Raw genomic sequence first — 20,311 nt, 5'->3', positions numbered from 1 at the left:
TTTTTAAAACCACCACGGGACACTTGGCACTCGTCGTCCGGCTCTGCGCTACTGCTGTTGTTGACCGGTGGAAACCTACACGGTGAGTACCATGTTTTCATTCACAAAACTATGGGGAAGTACTGCGCCGAAATAGAGGCGGTTGACGCGCACATAAGGGGGAGGCTGTAGTAAACACGCTCGTCAGGTTTCATCGCAGAAGGTGGCAACATCGCGTCTGACTGTGCCTGTAATGATCCAAGAACAACTTTTTTTGGGGGGGAGATTATGTTGTTGACCTATGACCGACAGAGGCGTAAAGACGCGCTCATCATAGGCCTATCTGTGAAGGCGGCCTGTTGTGAAATGGGACTATTGTACTCAAGCCGTGGCTTTGGAGTATTTTCCCTCAGAGTTCCCGGCGCTTTGGATGAGTTGTGTCACGTTAAATGAGCCTGACAAATGCCTTTCCTTTTTCCCTTCATAGGAACAAACGCTGAGTTTAACTGGTTATGATGATTTGCATGATGCCTTTACTGAAGCGCTAGTGCAACACAATCACACCCCTTCAAAAGCCAAGGCTCCAAAAGTTAATTATTTCTGGTTGTTTTTAATAGGCCGTGCTTTATTACTGTGCAGCTATTGCAGTGTAAGCCACGGCTGCAGCATCGCTTGTGTCTGTACTCAATGCCACGTCGAGATTAGATACATACTGATTAAAGTACGGTCACTTAAAGCCACGCCGCGGAGGATTTTACCAAAAACAGAAAATTGAAATACAAGCTTTTCTTTTACGACAGATATTTTCAGTATAAAAAATACACAAGCAAACATGTTATTTTGCTGTGAGCGGCTCAGCTCTCCTAAGACGTGACCGTAGCTTTACCGGTAGCGGACGTCTCCAGCTCGTTGCCATGGAGATGTCAACTAAAGTCAGCAGAATATTGAAACAGGTTCTCATTCAAATCCATTCTTTGATTACACACTGCAAAAATAGCATTTTCTGTGTGGAGCTGATCATTAGGAGAATGTTTTGAACTGATGGCAACAGTATAGTCCAAAATGTTACACAGTGTACCTTTAATGCAAAATATGGCTCAAATATAATCCTTATGCTCTTACTGTTAACTGGAGGCATCTATTGTAGTATAGGCCAGTGTTTACATGGACTCCGGGGGGCATTTAGGATTATTTCTGATCTAAAAAGAAGATGAAGCTGAATATTAAGTTCTTTTTATTGATGTTTTGGTGTAAACGGTTTGGATTTCAGTGTGATTTTGGTTTATTTTGAGGAGATCATTTTGTAAATAATGGCTGCGACTTTGAGTTAACAGGTACTTTGAGTAGAAGTGGACGAGTCAAGGGGCACGTCAATAAGTGCCAAAAATGTTGGGAAACCACTGGTCTATTCTCTACTGCTACAGTGTTACTATGACAACTTTTACTACAACTGCTGCAACTGATGCCTCGTGAAAATGAGATACTGATATTGAACTACTACTGCTACTACTACTACTACTGGTACTACTACTGCTACTACTGCTACTACTACTACTACTACTGCTACTACTACTTCTACTACTGCTGCTACTACTACTGCTACTACTACTGCTACTACTACTACTACTACTGCTTCTACTGCTAATGCTACTACTACTACTACTACTGCTGCTACTACTACTACTACTGCTACTACTACTGCTGCTACTACTACTGCTACTACTACTGCTACTGCTACTGCTGCTACTAATACTACTACTACTACTACTACTGCTACTGCTACTGCTACTACTACTACTACTACTACTGCTACTACTACTACTACTGCTGCTGCTACTACTACTACTACTGCTACTACTACTGCTGCTACTACTGCTACTGCTGCTACTGCTGCTACTACTACTGCTACTACTACTACTACTACTACTACTACTACAAGTGACTCATTTCTGATGTCTACGACCCCAGAGTTGATTATTTCTGGGCAATTTCGAATTGTAAATAAGTTTGTATGAAAATATAATTAGTTTAAGTCTAGTTTCAGTCGACTAACTGTTTAACTAAACATATTTGAACATATAGTGTTTGCTTCACGGAGCTTCTTCCACATGATCAAAGCACAGACCGGTTCCTCTTTCTGATGATCTGAGGCTCATTCAGACTTTTTGAGGACAGATGTGGGTAAAACTGAAACAGAAATTCTGCGTCTTTTGTACATTCAGTGCATTATGCAACTTTAAAGGGGAGTTGTGGAACTTTTTACACAGAAATACTTGACATTTGTGAGTAATTTTTGTGATCCAATGGCTGTGTGTGTGGTTAGCATGTTGACTTTCTGTTCGATCACGGTGGACTCTAGGAGGCTTCAGTTGTTTTGTATGTGTTCTGGTGAGAGGGTCCACCAGCAGTGAAAACTTACCAGAAACTCTCAACACAATTGATCCTGGAGCGTCTAAATCATGATTAAGAAGTAGTCAAGGCAAACAGTTGTTGAAAGAATCTAGTTTCAAACACTAGTGCCCATGCAGACTATACTCAAATCAAAGTTGCATTAGCTGTGTGCTTTTCAAAAACTTCCTTGCGTATTAAACGTGACGCTTTGACAATTCAAACATCCAGTGTCACTTTGAGCCCGAAGCCTTTGTTAAAGTGAACAGTGATCCGTCAGCGTTAGTGGCGTGTTGTAAAATCCACATATCAGCAGTTTGTCAGTTGCTCCTTAGGCTCCGCAGTGACGTGAAACGCTGAGCTGGCAGCTTCTATCTCCACTCTTTAGAAGAAGGAAAGGAAAAAAAAGAACACGCGCTCTTTACACCTGATCAAAAGTCCTCGGTCCACTGGCACCCGCCGCAAAATGGGAAGTCGTCTCAGCATGTGTTTCCTCCGCCGTCTGCACTGAAAATAGCAGTCAATGGAGCAATAGAGAAAGAGTATTGTTTGGATAATGTCTTTTGCGGATGCCGTTTTAATGTTGTTGATTCATTTTGTCAACCTTTAGGGCAAGGATTTCCAGCCAATACCTCGCCAAAGACTTTCTACATCTCTGTACGATAATTCAGATTTTAGATTGTAGTATAAGTATCCTATGAAACACCATCTTGGCCATACTTGTCAAGTTTTGGATATGAAAATACAGGACATTTTCTGGCGCCCGCTGTGAGCTGTCCCACCAGTCCAAGCTCCAAGACAGGTCCAAGTACGGTAGTTTCCCGGCCAAAACGGGAGACTTGACAGCTATGATCTTGGCAACGAATTCTCCTGGTTGAACTCCACCTAAGTCGTATTTTACACAAGTGTTTTTGAAGCTTAAAGGGACTATACAGAGTTTATAAATGTTAAAATTATGTATTTCCCTCCCCCTACATGTTCCAGCCATGTCCTAATGTGTAAAATGATCCCAGGCCTGTTCACCACAACTGCCTCTAAAATACTGCACTGTCACTCAAAAAGGTGTTACTTCGGGTCCGAATTGCCTCATGCATATAGAAGGTGCTGTTACACATATGACCTGAGGTGGCAGTAGTGAGTATAAAATGGCCAACTTGCATCTAGCCCCTTTAAGTAGCTCTCCAATATTCTTGTAGTGTAAAAGTACCTCGCCACGGGTTGCAAAGGCCGACCAATATGGATTTTTGGGCGTCTGATACCAATACTGATATGAAAGGTCGATTGCTAATATATAGACCAATATGATTTGTTACTTTTGTCTTTACGCATTTAAACTCTGATCATTTTGGGAGCAGTTCTGTAAAAGGAGGGAGCACTTTTAGCCACAAACCTTCAACGTGATTTCACTCTGCTTCCTGGAGCCCAAGGAGACTTGTCATGGAGGGCTTATTTTAAAGCTCTGACCCTCCTTTTTCCAAGTTTATTACCTTTCAAAAGTATTCAGCGGGTTAGTACTGGCCAAAATGTTGTGTGTCTGGATCGTGTCTGGCCACAAAACAGTATTCTCATGCATTTCCCTGGAGTCAAGCATAAGAAGAAGATTAAAAAAAAACAGCTCTTAAATACACAGAAGTGACTATAAAGCAACAAAATGAACTTTTTCACATTTTAAAGTTATGTATTTTTGTTTAAAGCAATACTAAGTAACTTGTTTACCACAATAAATCCTTTTCATAGTCCCTCTGGAGGTAATACAAGTGTTAATGGGATGATTAACACACTAATAGAATCACGAAGAAGAAGCTAACAGGCTAACGGGCAAAGCTAACTGCGGGCTAGCGCCACTTATACAGTATTTACAGCCAAGTTTGAGTGAAAAAAAATATCTTCATTGTGTAATTGGATGTACAAGATCTCTCTCTCCCTTCGCCTTTTCTGTCAGCGTAGTATTTACTCTCACTGACAATTAATAAGTTAAAAAATCGCAACTTGCTACGACACCTGCAGTTGCACTTATGGCCTCTAGGGGCATGAGTTGCTTAGTACTGCTTATCACTTGATATTACAATTAAAACTATTTGGCAACATATTGTGCAACCTTAGTTAGTGTTTAATACTGTTTATGCCACCAATTTCTACTCAATTTCTCTTTGTTTTGTGCATGAGAATGGGTAATCAATTCATGAGGCACCCAAAAATGAGCCCTTGTATTGATTCGGATGTTACTTGTCTCATTTGTGAGTACCATAAAGACATGCAATAACAGTTTTCTTTTGCTGAATGACTGGCTGGATCTGAGAGGGAACTTTCTAGGTGACATTGTGAGTCTGACGCTGGAGGTGAACGTTCACGACTGTGGGAGATAAGGCCGTCCAAAGTCTGTGGGGTTTGACAAAGTGCTGGTGACTGGTCGCTAGTGATTTATCTTTCATCTACGTCTCAAAGTTAAACTCGCCAATAACTGGAGTGGAGGCTGACCGATGTGGGGGCGTTTTCTTTTTTTTTGCCTGTAGTTTCCACCGACCACAGAGGGGCTGTAATTACGGGCCAGCCGAGGGGAATTCCTGATTTCTGGACCTAAATGTCTAAAATAATTTGTTTCATCTTTTCGTTTGTTGAGTCGCAAATGGGGTCAGCACCGGGGAACATAAGGATAAGGAAGATAGCGTGGGCAAATGGCAGCAAAAATACAAAAGTGATGGTCCAAAACATATTCAATTGCCCAGAAAATTCCTCTCATTCCGCTGTTTGAAGAAATCCACATCTAAAGAAATGGAATATGCAGAATGTTTTTGTGGCATTAGAAGTGTACACTACCTACGCCTTGATTTAACTAACTGTTATGGCATGGTCTGTGTAGGCTCTCAGTCGTGCAGAAGTCTACATCTACAATGAAGGTTCTTGAGTCGTCTTCTGTACTCAGTCGTTGAAGTGTCTAACATTGAAACTTAAGTGCGCTGACGAAGCCTTTTGGATGAGAGGCGAAACGTTCAACGATATAGTACAGAAGATGACTGAAGAACCTTCATTGTAGATGTTCTGATCTGGGGTTGCTACAGTCGGTCTGGTCTAGATTCAGCAACACTATGTGCCCAAAAAATGAGATCAGCTGAACATCCTGAATGACCAGGTTATCCCATCAATGGGCTACTTCTTCCCTGATGGCACGGGCATATTCCACGATGACAATGCAAGGATTCATCGGCCTCACATTGTGAAAGAGAGGTTCAGGGAGCAAGATACGGATTGGCCACCGTAGAGTGCAGATCTGAACCCCATTGAGAATCTTTGTGATGTGCTGGTGAAGGCTTTTGCACAGCGGTCACACTCTCCCATCATCAACACAAGGGGCCAGATCTTGTGGCGGCGCACGGGGCGGCGCAGGCTCTTGGCGAATTATTTTCCGAGTGGCGGCGCTATATGTGCCATTCGCCTCCGCCACCTGTGAGGGGGCGTCACAAGAGGAGGTGACTGCACTGATGGAAACACGGCTGACATTCACTTCCTCGTTTACATTGCGCTGTCTTGCGTTCTTTCTTAAGCCTTAGGCTCTCACAGGTCAAACTAAAAACTTTATTTACGTGAACATCGTGAGCTAAACCATGTTCACGTCTCGAGAGAAACAGAGCTACAGCGTCCGCTGTGGCGCAGATCGGCCGCGCTCGGCGTGAACGCGAAGCAAAACAAAAGCACATGTTCACCCCCCACTCCCACACAACCACTCTCCTGGACGCGGAGTCGATCTGGTTGGAGGAAAATGTGTGTCTCTGGTCTCCACCCACTTAAATGCGCTAAGTCTGGAGTGGCAAGATCACAAAGTGCTCCTACTGAGCGCAAAATGTCACGCTATCGTCTCCGTTTTGATGCACAAGATTGGGCCCAAGATCTTAGTGAAACATTAATGCAACTCTGGATCCTTTGACATTGTAGAACAAGGATCTCCAACCTTTTTTACCTGACGAGCTACTTTTACACAATATGAACATCGGAGAGCTACTTATGTTCCAAAACAATTGTGAAAAATACAACTTAGTCCTTATTCTTTACTACATTGAACAAACTGTTCACAGACTGGGTTCAGCATGTTCAGAACAAAGAGAAAATGCATCTAAAATTTGAGTTATCAAGCGTGTAGAGATGTGGAAAATCTACGAGCTCCCTGGAGAGGCTTGGCGAGCTCCCAAGCCACTGGTTGGAGATACCTGTTGTAGAAGCTTATTGAAACAATGACACAGCGGTCAAAGCAAATACTAGAGTGTGTGACCTTTTATTTAGGGGGTGATCCTTTTCTTTTACGGAAATGAAGTATCTGGCATCAAAATGTCATTAGAAGCACTACATTTGTCTTACTGGTACCTTTTATAAACCCAGTAATTACATTTTCTTACAGACTCAACTTTGCAAATACTTAACTTGCAGTATCCCTGTCCCTTAGCAAATGTTCCATCCCAAAAGCTTTGTGTAGCAAGATTAACAATATCTTTAAAGTCTCCCTAATGTCCGGGTATGACAGATTTCCGACTGGTCTGAAGCGTCGCCGGTACTGACAAAACCCCATCACGGGTCATTCATCTCCGCTGGCCTGATCAATACGTCTGACTTCATGATCAATGGAGCCGTAGAGAGAATAGAGAGAGGACATTACTTCAGCTGCTGTAGGTCTGTGCGCTGTGTGTGTGACAAACCGGACGGACCGAAGAAGCCATCACAGTGCGGAGGTCACAGGTTTAAAATAAATGGTCTGGAGCCGTTCGATGGCGAGGCAAAGGTGGGACTGGAGGACGGAGCAATGGTTTAAGTCGGGCCAGATATTAACGTTTTCCTTGACCTCACAAAGCGTAAGCTGAGGGAGGTCGATGCTTAATATCTTTGTAGCGCCGCAAGAAGTGGCGTAATGTTTGAAGCAAAGACCAAGCGGCCATGTCTGCTCTTACTGGCTATTTTTTGTGGAGCATACAGCTGTTAAAAAGTAATAATCTGGACTGGGCGGCAAATGAGCCATAAAGCGTCCAACAACTTTCTGTATTAATTGGCAGGAAAAACAATATTACTGAAGATCTTTTAATGCCACAGAACCTGACTCTGAAGCTTGAAAATGACAGTAAAGTACTTAATCTCAAAATATCCCATAATATACTGTATATGAAATACAATGAAACACCACTGACTTTGGGTAATAAAAAATGCAAAATGTACAGGTGATGAAAACAGAGCCCAAAAATGTATTGTTTATCTGCCATTTGATGGATAATAAGTCAATATAGTTATCGCGGCAGCCCTAAGTGTCACTACAGGTCAACACGACAGGTAGTTTTAAGAGGCAAAACTAGTTTAGTGTAAACAACAGCAGATGTAAGTCTTCCGCTCAGGAGGAGTTGACTCATCCAGTTTTCAAAAGATCATAAACAGGAAAGTTGTATTTATCATGGAACATGAATATAGAATTTACATCGGTAAACTTACTCAAGTGTCAGGCTAAAGGTCACATTAATACAAACAACTCACACAAAGTGATCTGATTATTACAACTTGTGAAATACAAATATGTTATATGAGTTATTCTTTAACAGCATTTCATGAACAAAAAATCAAACCGCTCTAGCAGTGAACATTTTTTTTTTATTAGGCTCCTTTAGGTGATCCAATCAAAGTTTCTGTCCCAGCCTTGATCACTTTCATTAGCATGCTGTCGCTAGCCACAGCGTTTGGCGCGGCGTAGCGTGTGGTGGTAAAGGATGAGGTAGCTATAGCCATGGACGTGTGCGGCTGGATAGAGAAAGGAGCAACAACTTGTAGATTTCCACAAGGTACTTATTTAGTTATGTAAAATAAGTTTGCCAGCACGCTACAAGAAAAACACTGCGGTCCACGTACGCACGACCGAGCATGACACGAGTATGAAGAGTACAAGAAGCAGGAGTGACCTAGGGCTGCTCGATTATTGAAAAAATAATAATCATGATTTTTTTATTCAGAATTGAAATCACGATTATTCAAACGATTATTTGTTGCCTTTAAAAAATAGTCTATCTTTATTTTATTTATATATTCATCAAAAAACTATGCTGAATATTTTATGTTGTCTGAACAGTCATAAAAGTACAAATGAAGTTTGCCTCAATTGACGAGAGGTCTCTGTTTCACACCTGCCCCCTGCTGGCCAGCCCTCACACCCGCGCAGCCTGATGACATCATCACACAGCGCTGTTTGTTTTTATGTCAGGCAAAAGCATGAGCCATGGCACATGAAATCCCAGCGGCCTGAAATAATATAAGTCTGCTTTGCAAAAAAAAAGTTGAAAGAATATTTTTTGGGGGTTTTTTATTGATTTTTTTCTTCTTCTTTCGATTATGCTAATGTTGTAATCATTAAGTGTAATAAAACAAAAGCAAATTTCAGTCTTAGCCGAGAGGAAGCTGAGATGATGATGAACACTGAGCTGAAACTCAGTATGCAGAAATCATGGCTGAGATTGGTTCATGTGCACTGCTTTTGAGGAACACAATCATCTTTTTTCCTTTCTTTCGTACTTTCTTCAGCCGGTGTGAGGTGTAATGTGGGGCTTCCTTCAAGAGTGGCTCACGTTAAATTAACCGGTCCACGTGCAGCACAGAGCGGAGGGTCACAGTGAGTGAGTGCACAGATAAGAAGAGGTTGGACTCCTGTTATCTCTGTAGCGGACACTGTGGAGCTGTCCCTGCCTTTATAAAGCTGTGTCTATCAGCGTGGCACCAAACACTATCGGCTAATAGAGCAGAGACGTGGGCGGGTTCAATGGGGCTGAGTATCCTTTAAAGTAAAAGTAATACGGGTGATAAGAAGCTACAGTCACTACATAAACGTTCATTTGAATAATCTTAGAGTCAAAAAAAAGATACCAGTTCATTTACATATTAGTAGAGTTTATTTTATACTATATTATGCCCCCCCCATTGTCCACTTCTGTCCCAATTGGTTTTAAATTATATAAAAAACTGACATGACAAATTGGACTTTTGCTTCTTGAATGATCATAAACGTAAATAGCACAATGGTTATCGCTTGTGCTTCACAGCTCGAAGGTCCCGGATTCGATTCCCACCTGGACGGGGGGTTTCTGTGTGGAGTTTGCATGCTCTCCTCGTGTCTGTGTACTCCGGTTTCCTCTACTACTAAAAACATGTACAATAGGTCTTACCTCCCACCTTAACAACCCAGTGTTTTTTCTCCAGTTTGCCTTTACACGAATCTAAAAGGTTGCAGCCTATAGGCCAGTCTAATGCTTCATTTGAAAGCCAAGACCTACAAAACTGATCTCAATGGATCTTTTTCCTTGCGTTGTTGCCGGGCTCTTTTTAGTGCGTTTTCGATTCCTATTATTGCCACTTTTGTCTTATTTTTTTGGGTCACTTTTTTGTTACGGTTTCATCTTCGTTTTCCTTTCGTTTATTTTCGCTATTTTGACACTTTTTGTCAAGAAGCTTTTAGATGTGGGAAAAACCAAACCGAAAGAATATGTGTTTGGTTCAGGCGAGGGTTAAGAGGTTAACATGCACTGTGCCGACCAAATAAACAAATAAAAGAAATTATTTTGTCGTGGGGCTTCTTAAAGGAGCTATACTTAAAGTTTTTTTCGAGCAGTGAAGCAACATTTGATTCATTTTCCTTCACTGTATTGTAAACTCAGGCATTTGGGGGGAAAACGCTGCAGATCTAATGACATTTGTATCTTTTGCATGAAGTGGTTCAAGTGAGTTTTCTTGCATTTTTTTGAAAGTGTCCTTGAAAAGTTGTGAAATGTTTCAATTTACTGGTCTCTGTGAAGGATTGGGAAATATGTTTACAAATATGTTTGGAAAGTTAGGAATGAGTTAGGACCAAAACTAACATTTTAATTTGGTGGCTTCCTCTTTCATTGTTATTATCTTTGACAAAAGTGACTGAAAAAGTGCTTTAATTGAGGAGGTTTGGACTATTTTGTTGCCAGTGGATTATTCTCGCCTTTGACTTTTATGTTTCATTTCAAGGGTTTTGTCCTTTTTTAAATGTACAGGTAAATTTCTCTTATTTCAGGCGAACTAATGCTTGTTCCATTAAGACGGTCCAAACCAACTCAAAATCAGATGTCTTAAAGCACTACTAAGTAACTCATGCCCCTAGAGGCCATAGGCGCCACTGCAGGTGTCGTAGCATGTTATGTTATTTTACTCTTTAATTGTCCGTAAGAGTAAATAGTACGCTGACAGAAAAGACAAAGGGAGAGAGGGATATTGTACATCCAATTACACCATGGAGACAATTTTTTTCACTCAAACTTGGCTGTAAATACTGTTTAAGTGGTGCTAGCCCACAGTTAGCTTTGCCCGTTAGCCTGTTAGCTTCTTCTTCAGGAAAGTTGTAAGGGTGGTTTTCTGGCCAGAGACACCAGGGGGAGATGGAAAAAAAACACAATAATCCCATTAACACTTGTATTACCCCCAGAGGGACTACGAAAAGGATTTATTAAGGTAAACAAGTGACTTAGTTCTGCTTTAATTCAAGCCCATTTCAGGCCATTCATCTAAGATAAGATGGCATTTTATCTGGCGTCCTGGCTTATCATGGAAAGCATTATTCTTTTATTTGAGCTGACGTCAATTAAAGGTCTACATTGTCCTTGTTCATGAACCATAACAATAACAGTGATAATCATTTGTTTAAAGGAAGTGAGATTGAAATATCAAAGAATATTTGCTGATAAGTGCATTGCCTTGGTTCATTCTGTCCTGCTCACACCTATGGCACAAATACAGCCAATCTTCCCTTATTATCATCTCAGCAGTGGAGAATGTATGAACTACAGCCTCTGTTCAAATCTGTTCATCATAATTATTATATCAAGCTTTTATCAAAGCAGTACAATCGCTAAAGCCTGAGATAACAATCTTTAACTAATTGCTTTTGCATTTTGGTTATGAGTAATTGAAAAGCTCGTATGATTTTTTCATTTCCATCTCCTCTGTGGTTGTACGTCTTGCTGTTCGGCTGATTAATCTCTGCAGGGAGAAGCCTCAAACCACGTTCACGTGTGGCCCCTCCCACTCTCTCCCCACGAGAAATCTCTTCAAGGGCGAAAAATCATCTGCTACTGCTTTCCAAAGGTTAATGATGCGCTTTTATGACTTTCCGAGATAAGATGTGCTTCCGACATGTGTGGAAAAGACAGTCATAGTGTAAAAGTCTCCCAAATATCACTGTGAGGATCCAGCTGTAGGTGTTGAATGGATTTCATGTGCAGTTATTCCGAGCCGACCCCTGGGACAGCGCTGAGCGTCGCCTGGACTTGTGTGTGTTCCTAATTGGGTCACATGCCTAAAGAGCCGCCCGGCGTTGTACGGCACAAGCTTTAATGCAATTATGTAATGACAAAGTGCCAGGCGGCCGCTCCTGTTCAGACCAGCGCGTGGAAAATTGGATTGTTGGTAATGAGGATCGAAAGGTTACTCATTTTAGTAAATATGCACATGCTCGTACACGCCGTAATGCAGATCGGAGTTGTTTTGCTCTGAAAAATCATGTAAGACCAATTGTTTTTTCAAAGGTCGTCTGTCAGGTCGATGTGGCTTTATTGTCCCCTCGGGGAAGTTTGGGAAACAGGCCCTGGTTCTGCAGTCGTATAGCAGTTAGTATTAGTCCAAGTGGTCAAAAGAAATAGCTTAGAGTTTGTCGTGTTTGATATGAGTTGTTTTGATCAGTGATTCAGTCCTCAGAGCTTCTGAATAAAGACGTAAACCAGGTTAATGGAAGTACCATTAAGGTCCTGGGTTGGATTCCCACCTGGACGGGGGCTTTCTGTGTGGAGTTTGCATCTTTTAGAGGTAAAAACATGAGCAACAGGTTAATCCTCCAGCCAGGTGTTTCTGACAACCAGCCTGGCTTCACATCATGGAGATGGGTCCCCGAGCGCGAGCCCATTCTGGCTGCTCACTGCTCCTACTGCCCAGTGACATGGAGGATGGGATGCAGAGAACTAATTTCTCTACAGAGATTAATAAAGAATAACTTAACTTAGGTTTAGGGTCATAGTTGGAAATTATGCCTGTCCAAATCTCAAAGTGTACTGACTGAATTTGAAAGCAAGTGTCAACAACAATGTGCATTTGCTGGAGCTGGGAGTCGAACCCACGACCTTTCGATCACGAGACGACTTGCTCTACCAACTGCATTTACCATCTCAAAGCTGAACTGGAGAGAATGGTCTTGGTTAAGACGCAGGTTAAGGGACGGCATTTTAATGTATTTTCTGTTGTAAAAGAATCGCAAAGGAATATATTGATTTCATAGGGAAAGTTTTGATACTGAGACTCACTGAACAATTAAGGTTTGTTTTCTGAACAAAGATGGGTCTCTTGTATAATCTGATTTTGCCTTAGAGTTGCTAACAAAGTTTTTCTGATTAGAGCGAAAAGTCCAACACAACAACAGAGTACAGATGACTGCTTAAGGTAAAGTTGTACAAAGTTGTTCATCAAAGCTCAGAGAGATGGTTGCTAAGCTATAGTTAAGATAATGTTGATTATCAATTTTTCACTGATACCAAAAGGGTAACAGTATGTTCTGCCATTTGTGTAATTTCAGCATAAAACAAACCTCTAATTAGCCTATACTTAGCATAAAGCCTTTAAGATTGCAATATTAATATCACCTTTTGCATCTTTCCTGCGATCACCGCTGCAGTTCTTCTGCCCCCTAGTGTTAGTTTAAGGGACAATAGTTCTTAATGTTTTGTTTTTGATCAAAGAAAAGAGAAATACCTCATTATTGCCAGTGAAAGGTTATAGGTAGTTTACAAGGCCACTGCTTATTCCACTTTGTTTATGAATCGACCCCTAATCCTTCCGTAGTCGGGCTGTTTTGAGTAAACCGGGAGTAAAGGTCACTCGAGGTCAAGGTGAAACATTTTACCCGGCGCAGACAGGAAATGAGTGTGTGCACACGGCAGAAAAAGTGAAGAGTTAAGCGCCACATGAGCTGACACAGTCCTCGGGTCACATGTGCGGCTGCTATTAACCATTGTGCTGATGAGACTGTATCCACCACTTGTGTCATTACGTAAGCCGCTCACACAGAGGGCTCGACGGGCCAGTCTTGAGGCTAATGTAACCAAATCTTCCTACCCATGACTTTATGACTGTGATACGGCAAGACACTGGAGTGACGGCCTTTTATAGATTTATCTGCTTGTACAATGTCAGGGTCAGTTACTTCATGCACAAGCTGGAGGTGCATATTGTAGAGAAACTTTGTGATTCAGGGCGAGGGAACATTGAAGAAGCATCGTCGTCAGTACAGATATACATTACTATATGGCCAAATGCTTTGTCAGAGACTCATCCATGCTGCCAAATGAAGATCTTTAGTTGATGACTAAGCTTCTTGGACGAGGAAGCGAAATGTCGGCAACGCTTAAAACTAAGTCTACGATGGAAAGTGTATGACTGAGAGCGTACACAAACAAAACATCTTGTTTCCACGGCCTCTCACTCTGTATAAATCCTGCTTTAGACCAAAAACACATGTTATATTGGAGTTTTTTTCATCCAGGTTGTCAGCCAACACACATAGTATCTCCGATAGATACAGACGGCATCGTGTCATAGAAGGGGGCGGGGTTTCGCCAAGGGGGAAAATTGAATCTTTTGGGAAACACAATTATCGACTCTTTTAAGCCATTTTCTGGTGGAATATGAACTTATTTACCACACATAAATAAAGTCAAGTGTAAATCGGACCCACATGGATATTTTCACAGCAGATTGTTCAGTAGAAGTGAAAAAAACGTCAGTTGTAGCTCGCGCTAGCTAGCCGTTAGCATTAGCATTTTGCTAACATGAAGCATTGTGTTAGCATTCTCTGTTATTTATGTAACTATGGGCTGTTGAACCACTTTGCTCCTCTCCATGTCTTTGTTTCTTTATTTAGTAGAAAACTATATTCATAATTCAGCATTTGGTAAAATGTTTTTTGAATAATTAGAGAAAGTTTAGATTTTTCTCCAAATTGTTTTCCCCCTTAACTGTTCTCAAACATGACCATATATAGGCGATTCTAGAGATGCCGTCTGTATCTATTGGACTGGGTTGATTTTAGATTTTTTGCTCCCAATACCGATACTGGGGTTTGAGTATCTGCCGATATCCGATATTTACCGATACCAAGAGACTTTCTTAAAAGTGGCTTTCTCTGAGTGAAACATTTAATTGAGTCTTCTCCATTGTAAGATCAATAAAGTCATATTTTATTGTCATGTTACAGATCAATTATCAATTACATCTATGGATAAACAAAGATTACTTTTCTACACTCAATATCCTTGAGTATATGACTCTTTAGTGTAATTTCTTTTACTAAAATACAAACACTTGGCTTCAGCAGCATTAGCTTGCTCCCACTAGCTTTAGCATGCTATTGCTAACCGTAGAATTTTGCGCTGCGATCAAAAATACATCTGCGAAGGTTAAAACTAACTCAGCGATTGAATTCTCCAGGTTCTTAGCTTCACAGTGACATACAGCCCATGTTCACTTACATTTAGGTGGGAAAAGTTGTGTTTTTAAAGCGGTGAGAGCCAGAACTGGCATTGGTTCAGTATCGGATATTTGTAGCCGATACCCAATACAATATTTATTCCAGTATCGGCTCCGATATCCGATACGGAACGGTGCATTCCTAATTGATTTAGTTAAGGATGTTTTGCTTCTATCATGTTAAGCTTCTTGTCGCTCTTGTCAGTGTAAGACTCTACAACTCCAACAATGGATAATTCTGGATAATTCCTGGATGACTGAGGGCCTACACAAGCATATTTTTGGCCAGATGCAAACGTTTTTTTTGTGACTGAGTAGTGACTTGTGAAAATGGCTGTACAATAAGATTCCCTTCCCTATATCTCATGTGGTTAATGTGCCTCAGTATTTATTTATGTGCATTTACAGCTGGAGGAGGCTCGGGAAAGGCCTGAAGCTCTGCTCCTGTTATTGGCCTGTGGGTGGTGACTGAGCGTCTGAGGCAGAGCTGAAAATGGAAACAGGCCAATACTAATGTGCTCTGTTATATCTGCACACTACAGGGAGGCAGGGCCTGCTCCATGGGGATGGATGAGCGCTGTTAGATGGAGCCTTCGTTTTGGTTGGTTTGGTTTGGCAGCTGATAAGCCAAGTTTAATGAGGGACAGATACAGGTGGCAGGCATACAGTAATAGGTTTGATTGGATGGGCATTGGCTTTAATTAAAGGGTGGAGGGTATGTTGTATTTGGTCTTAAAAAGGCACAGGGATCAAAACCTGGGATTAGCCTCTTAACCCCCGCCTGAACCAAACACATTTTCCCAAAGTGACAAAGAAGCGTTGTGATGAATACTCAACAACAACAACAAAAATTGTGATAAAAAAGTGACATAAAAGCAACAAAAGGTGGCAAAAATGTGATGAAAAAGTGACAAAAATATGATGAAAAAGTGGCATAAATGTGATGAAAAAGTGGCAAAAATGTGATGAAAATTCAACAAGAGGGACAAAAAATGTGGCAAAAGTGTGATGGAAAATGTGGCAAAAATGTGATAAAAAAGTGATTAAAAAGTGACAAAAAAAGCAATACAATTTTTAAAAATGTGATGGAAAATGTGGCAAAAATGTGATGAAAAAGTGACAAAAATGTGATGAAAAAGTGTTTAAAAATGTATGAAAAAGTGGCAAAAAATGTGATGGAAAGGTGGCAAAATCTGATGGAAAACCGAACAAAAGAGTGAGAAAAAAGTGGCAAAAATGCAATGAAAAAGGACACAAGAAAAAAGATCTGTTTTGTAAGTTGTCGCTTTCAAATGAGGCCTGGCCCTACAGAGGCTGTAAGCTCCAGTTGAGAAACTTGAATTTGGGTAAAGCTGAACTGGAGGAAAGGTGGGGGTTAAGAGGTTAACTGTTTATTGAAGACTCTCGGGCCTCAAACAAGAATCCGTTGTAGATTTGAAATTTGCATAAGTTCTGTTTTAGTCTGAAATTGTCTTCTAGTTCCTAGTCGTGTTCCTTGTTCCAGCCTTGTGCAGTAAAATGCCCTAGAGCCATTGTAATATTCAAGACAGTTACTGAAGTTGAAGTTTTAACTACTTAATCTCACTATATGTCAACAAACCATACCTTATTTGTAAGCTCGGAACCTCCAGAATTCAGTCACTGGCGCTAATTACTGAGAGTCCTTTTATTTTTATGGCATACTGGCTTTATAGAGTTGGAAAGTCTTCATTATGCTTTCGGATTGGCTTAGCTTTTACAACACCTACAGTCAAATGTTTGATCTTATTATTATTGGAAATAAAGTTTGCCTGATTTTTGGACAATGCACGTGTTAAAGTTAAGTAGACGAAGCCCAGTTGCATGTAATTTATAAACAGAATCAATTTCTTAATGCTTTCCCGAGACCTCATGAGCCTTGTGTGCAGACTATTATTAGACCTTAAATTACAGATTCAGTGTAGCATAAAGTCTATATTGCCGCGCTGCCTACACTTGTGCATGAAAGCAATTACGTGCAACAGAGTGAGCGAGGCAGGGTCCCACTGGGAGGCCGGACTCTCCGCCGCAAATCCCCCACATGAACCCGCAGCGCTCTGATTAAAAACTGCCTCTGTGTCTGCGTTTGTATCGGGCCCCGGCATGTGCGTACAGCATGGTTTTAATATGGGCTTTTGCCAGTGTGTTTTACATTAGCTGCTCTCATTGAAGAAGTTAGACATATAGAGATTGAGTGCAGAAATTTACGGGAGTCATTAAAGAAGTAAACGCGCCAGATGTTGCCCCTTAAACATTTCACCCACCTTTCTTTAGTTTGACCATTGTTGTGATGTTTATAGTTTCACTTCCTTGTTGGACACCGACAGGAAGTGACATGAATAGAGGCAAATAAGTTAACATCATAACAGCATTTTCTCCAGTTCGACTTTGACCAAATCTTAAAGCTTCTTGACTGGAGTGCAACAGTGTAACGTCTCATTTGGAGGAAGGAAGGAAGGAAGGAAGGAAGGAAGGAAGGAAGGAAGGAAGGAAGGAAGGAAGGAAGGAAGGAAGGAAGGAAGGAAGGAAGGAAGGAAGTGCCTGGCGCGTCCGCACTGCCCTACATAGAAAACAAAGTTGTGAAGAAGGAGCTCTTTCTAACCTACTCTGGACACGCCTGTTCTTTTTTCTTACCCAACGATAATGTCACGGAGAAAAGCGCGTTTGGCTGCGAGAGGACAAACTTTATAAACCTTTCTAAAGAAGAGGCCACTCGCCAGAAGTTGGAATTTCTTTCCAGGATTCTGCGACTAAAATTGTGTTTTTCTGTGACTGTCACTGATGGATGTTTGGTGAACCCTCGCCAGAACCAAAGTGGATTAACTTTTATAACCAACGTGAGTCCCATAACGTAAACAGCCGATGGACCAGAGCGGTGAGTCAGTCCAAACGCGTGTTGGCTTGTGTGTTTTAGCCACTTTAAGAAGCTCTGTTGCAAATATCAACTCCTTATAACTGCAGCAGGAAGTAACTTGACTTTTTGCTGTGGTATTTATATTTCTACTACTGCTAAAGTTGTATGAGCGAAGAGAGGGGGCGGAGTTAACTGAATCCAAGCGTTTTGTCTCCTTGGTTTGAAAAATACCTCCAGAAAACACTTAAATTTATCACAAAGATGAGTACTCCATAGTGGTAGTGGTACGATATATCACATGGATGCCTATACTTTACTTTAGAATGGCTAAAATAGCATGATACAGATCCTTTAACGATTAAAAAAACGATTAAAAACGACCTCTTCTGATTTATGTATCATGGATTCGAGGACTATTACTCTTCATATGAGCCTTTTACCTTATCCATATTCAAAGTTTTTTTTGATGAGGACACAGTGTTTAGTGGTGTGTGGGTGATGTATCTGTTATTGCCCATTTGAGAAAAGTACTTTTAACTAGATGAAAGAGGACATTGCTTTTGTGTCACAACTGACTTGGTTTCACTTCACTTATTTACATCAGCTCTATTGACTCGACATCTTTCTTTTTAAAGCCCTTTCCCCCTCCCTGCAACAACTGACCTCGTGTCTTGAATCGCACCGCTGTCTGCCCGTGTGCGGAGAGAGATGTGGGAGTGGGGAGGAGACTGTGACTGCGCGCCTCTTGCCTTCGCTGCTGCTGCTGTTGCTGCTGCTGCTGCTGCTTCTAGTTAAATACTAGGCCCGGGCTGTGTGTGTGCATATCTCCCACAATTCTCCTCTCCTCGAACGCACTTAGGAGTGTATAGCGTGATAGGCTGGCGCAAAGAGAGAGGGGGGACTACGCGCCGCAGACGAGCACCGCCGCCGCTGTCAGGATTCAGGAAGCCCACTCCGCTGGAAAGGACGGCTCTCTGGGTATTTATCACATTTCTTCCATGACCATTTCTCCCGTGTATCGCCGCGGCGCTTCGGTTTCGCGTCGCCTTCTGCGTTACGCGCGCGCGCCGTGTCTCCCTTTATCCAACAGCGCTGCATCAGTGACTGACAATTCACGCTAAAATAGACCTCCTGTGTCCGAGTCGCGGGGGGGGGGGAAGTGCTAGAGGCTAACAGCGGAGGCATAGGTGGTCGTGTGTTGCTTTAGCTGTGCGTAATAGCCGCGCTGTTACGTGCGTTTCGAGCGCTGGTGTTTTCGTCCTGACGCTGAACGGACTGCCAGATGCGATAGCGATTTTCCAGCTTGGGTTTTTTTGTATGGAGAAGCAAACCGGTTTGTGGGGCTAACTGGCACCTTCTCACTGTCCCCGGGTGGTGATTTGTCAGAAAACAACATACAGCCAAGATGCTTTGTAATCCCAAACCCCGGTGCATTGTACGGGGGAAAAGGGTGCGTCATTTGGGCTTTGTGTGTGTGTGTGATGGCACTTTAGGAGCGGATAAAACTGGCCCAGGGAGCCCGTGGGTTGGACGACATTCTCGGCTGGGGTTTTTTGATCTGCACTGCGGTAGGCGTGGTTAGGGCTGGCCGTGCCTCTGGTTTGGTCCTCCTTGGAGCATCCCTGACCCTGTCCCGAGATGGCAATGGGCGCTGCTGTGTAATGCGATGGGCCTGATGTGACCGGGCAGTTCAGTGAAAGGCGTGCTTGCAGCTGTGCGCTCAGTGTTTTGCAAAGCGTTTCAATGGAAGAGAAAGGCAGAGGAGAATAGACTGCCTGACAGAACTATATCCCAGAAGAATGTCAAAAAGAGGACGGGTTTTATTTATAGAGCGCTAATTGAAAATGTTTCACCTGAGTACCTTTATTTTCAGGTCATTGCTGTGGTTTTATTCATTGCCACTTTGTTGATACTTGCAGACAGTTTTTGCAGCTATGACTGGAGAAGTACAAGGACACATGAGCATGTGGCTAACCGGAATAGACCCATCGATGAACATTGAACTTCACCCAGTAGTATATTGATTGACACTTTGTCTGCATTTTGAGGATTACAATAACTAGTACAAAAGTAAGACCAGCAATAACAGAATTCAAAGTTCCATACATTGAGGCAGGAAAACATCACGATAGACGATATTATCGACTCTGAAGATGTGAGATGCAAATGAACTCTCAAGCATAAAAGTCACTGTTAACCTTTGTCGATCAAAATTCATTTAAAGCAGTACTAAGTAACGTGTTTACCTTAATAAATCCTTTTCGTAGAGTCTGTGGGGGTAATACAAGTGTTTATGGGATGATTGGAGGGTCTTTCATCTCCCCCTGGTGTCTCTGGCCTGAAAACCATGTTTGCAACTTGACTGCCACCAGACCGGAGCCACCAATACACACTAATGGAATCACGAAGAAGAAGCTAACAGGCTAACGGGCAAAGCTAACTGTGGGCTAACGTCACTTTAAACAGTATTTACAGCCAAGTTCGAGTGAAAAAAAATATTTCCATTGTATAATTGGATGCACAGTA

The sequence above is a fragment of the Gobius niger genome, assembly GCF_951799975.1.
Source record: "Gobius niger genome assembly, chromosome: 13".
Lineage (NCBI taxonomy): Eukaryota > Metazoa > Chordata > Actinopteri > Gobiiformes > Gobiidae > Gobius > Gobius niger.
This window is presented reverse-complemented; position numbering follows the sequence as displayed.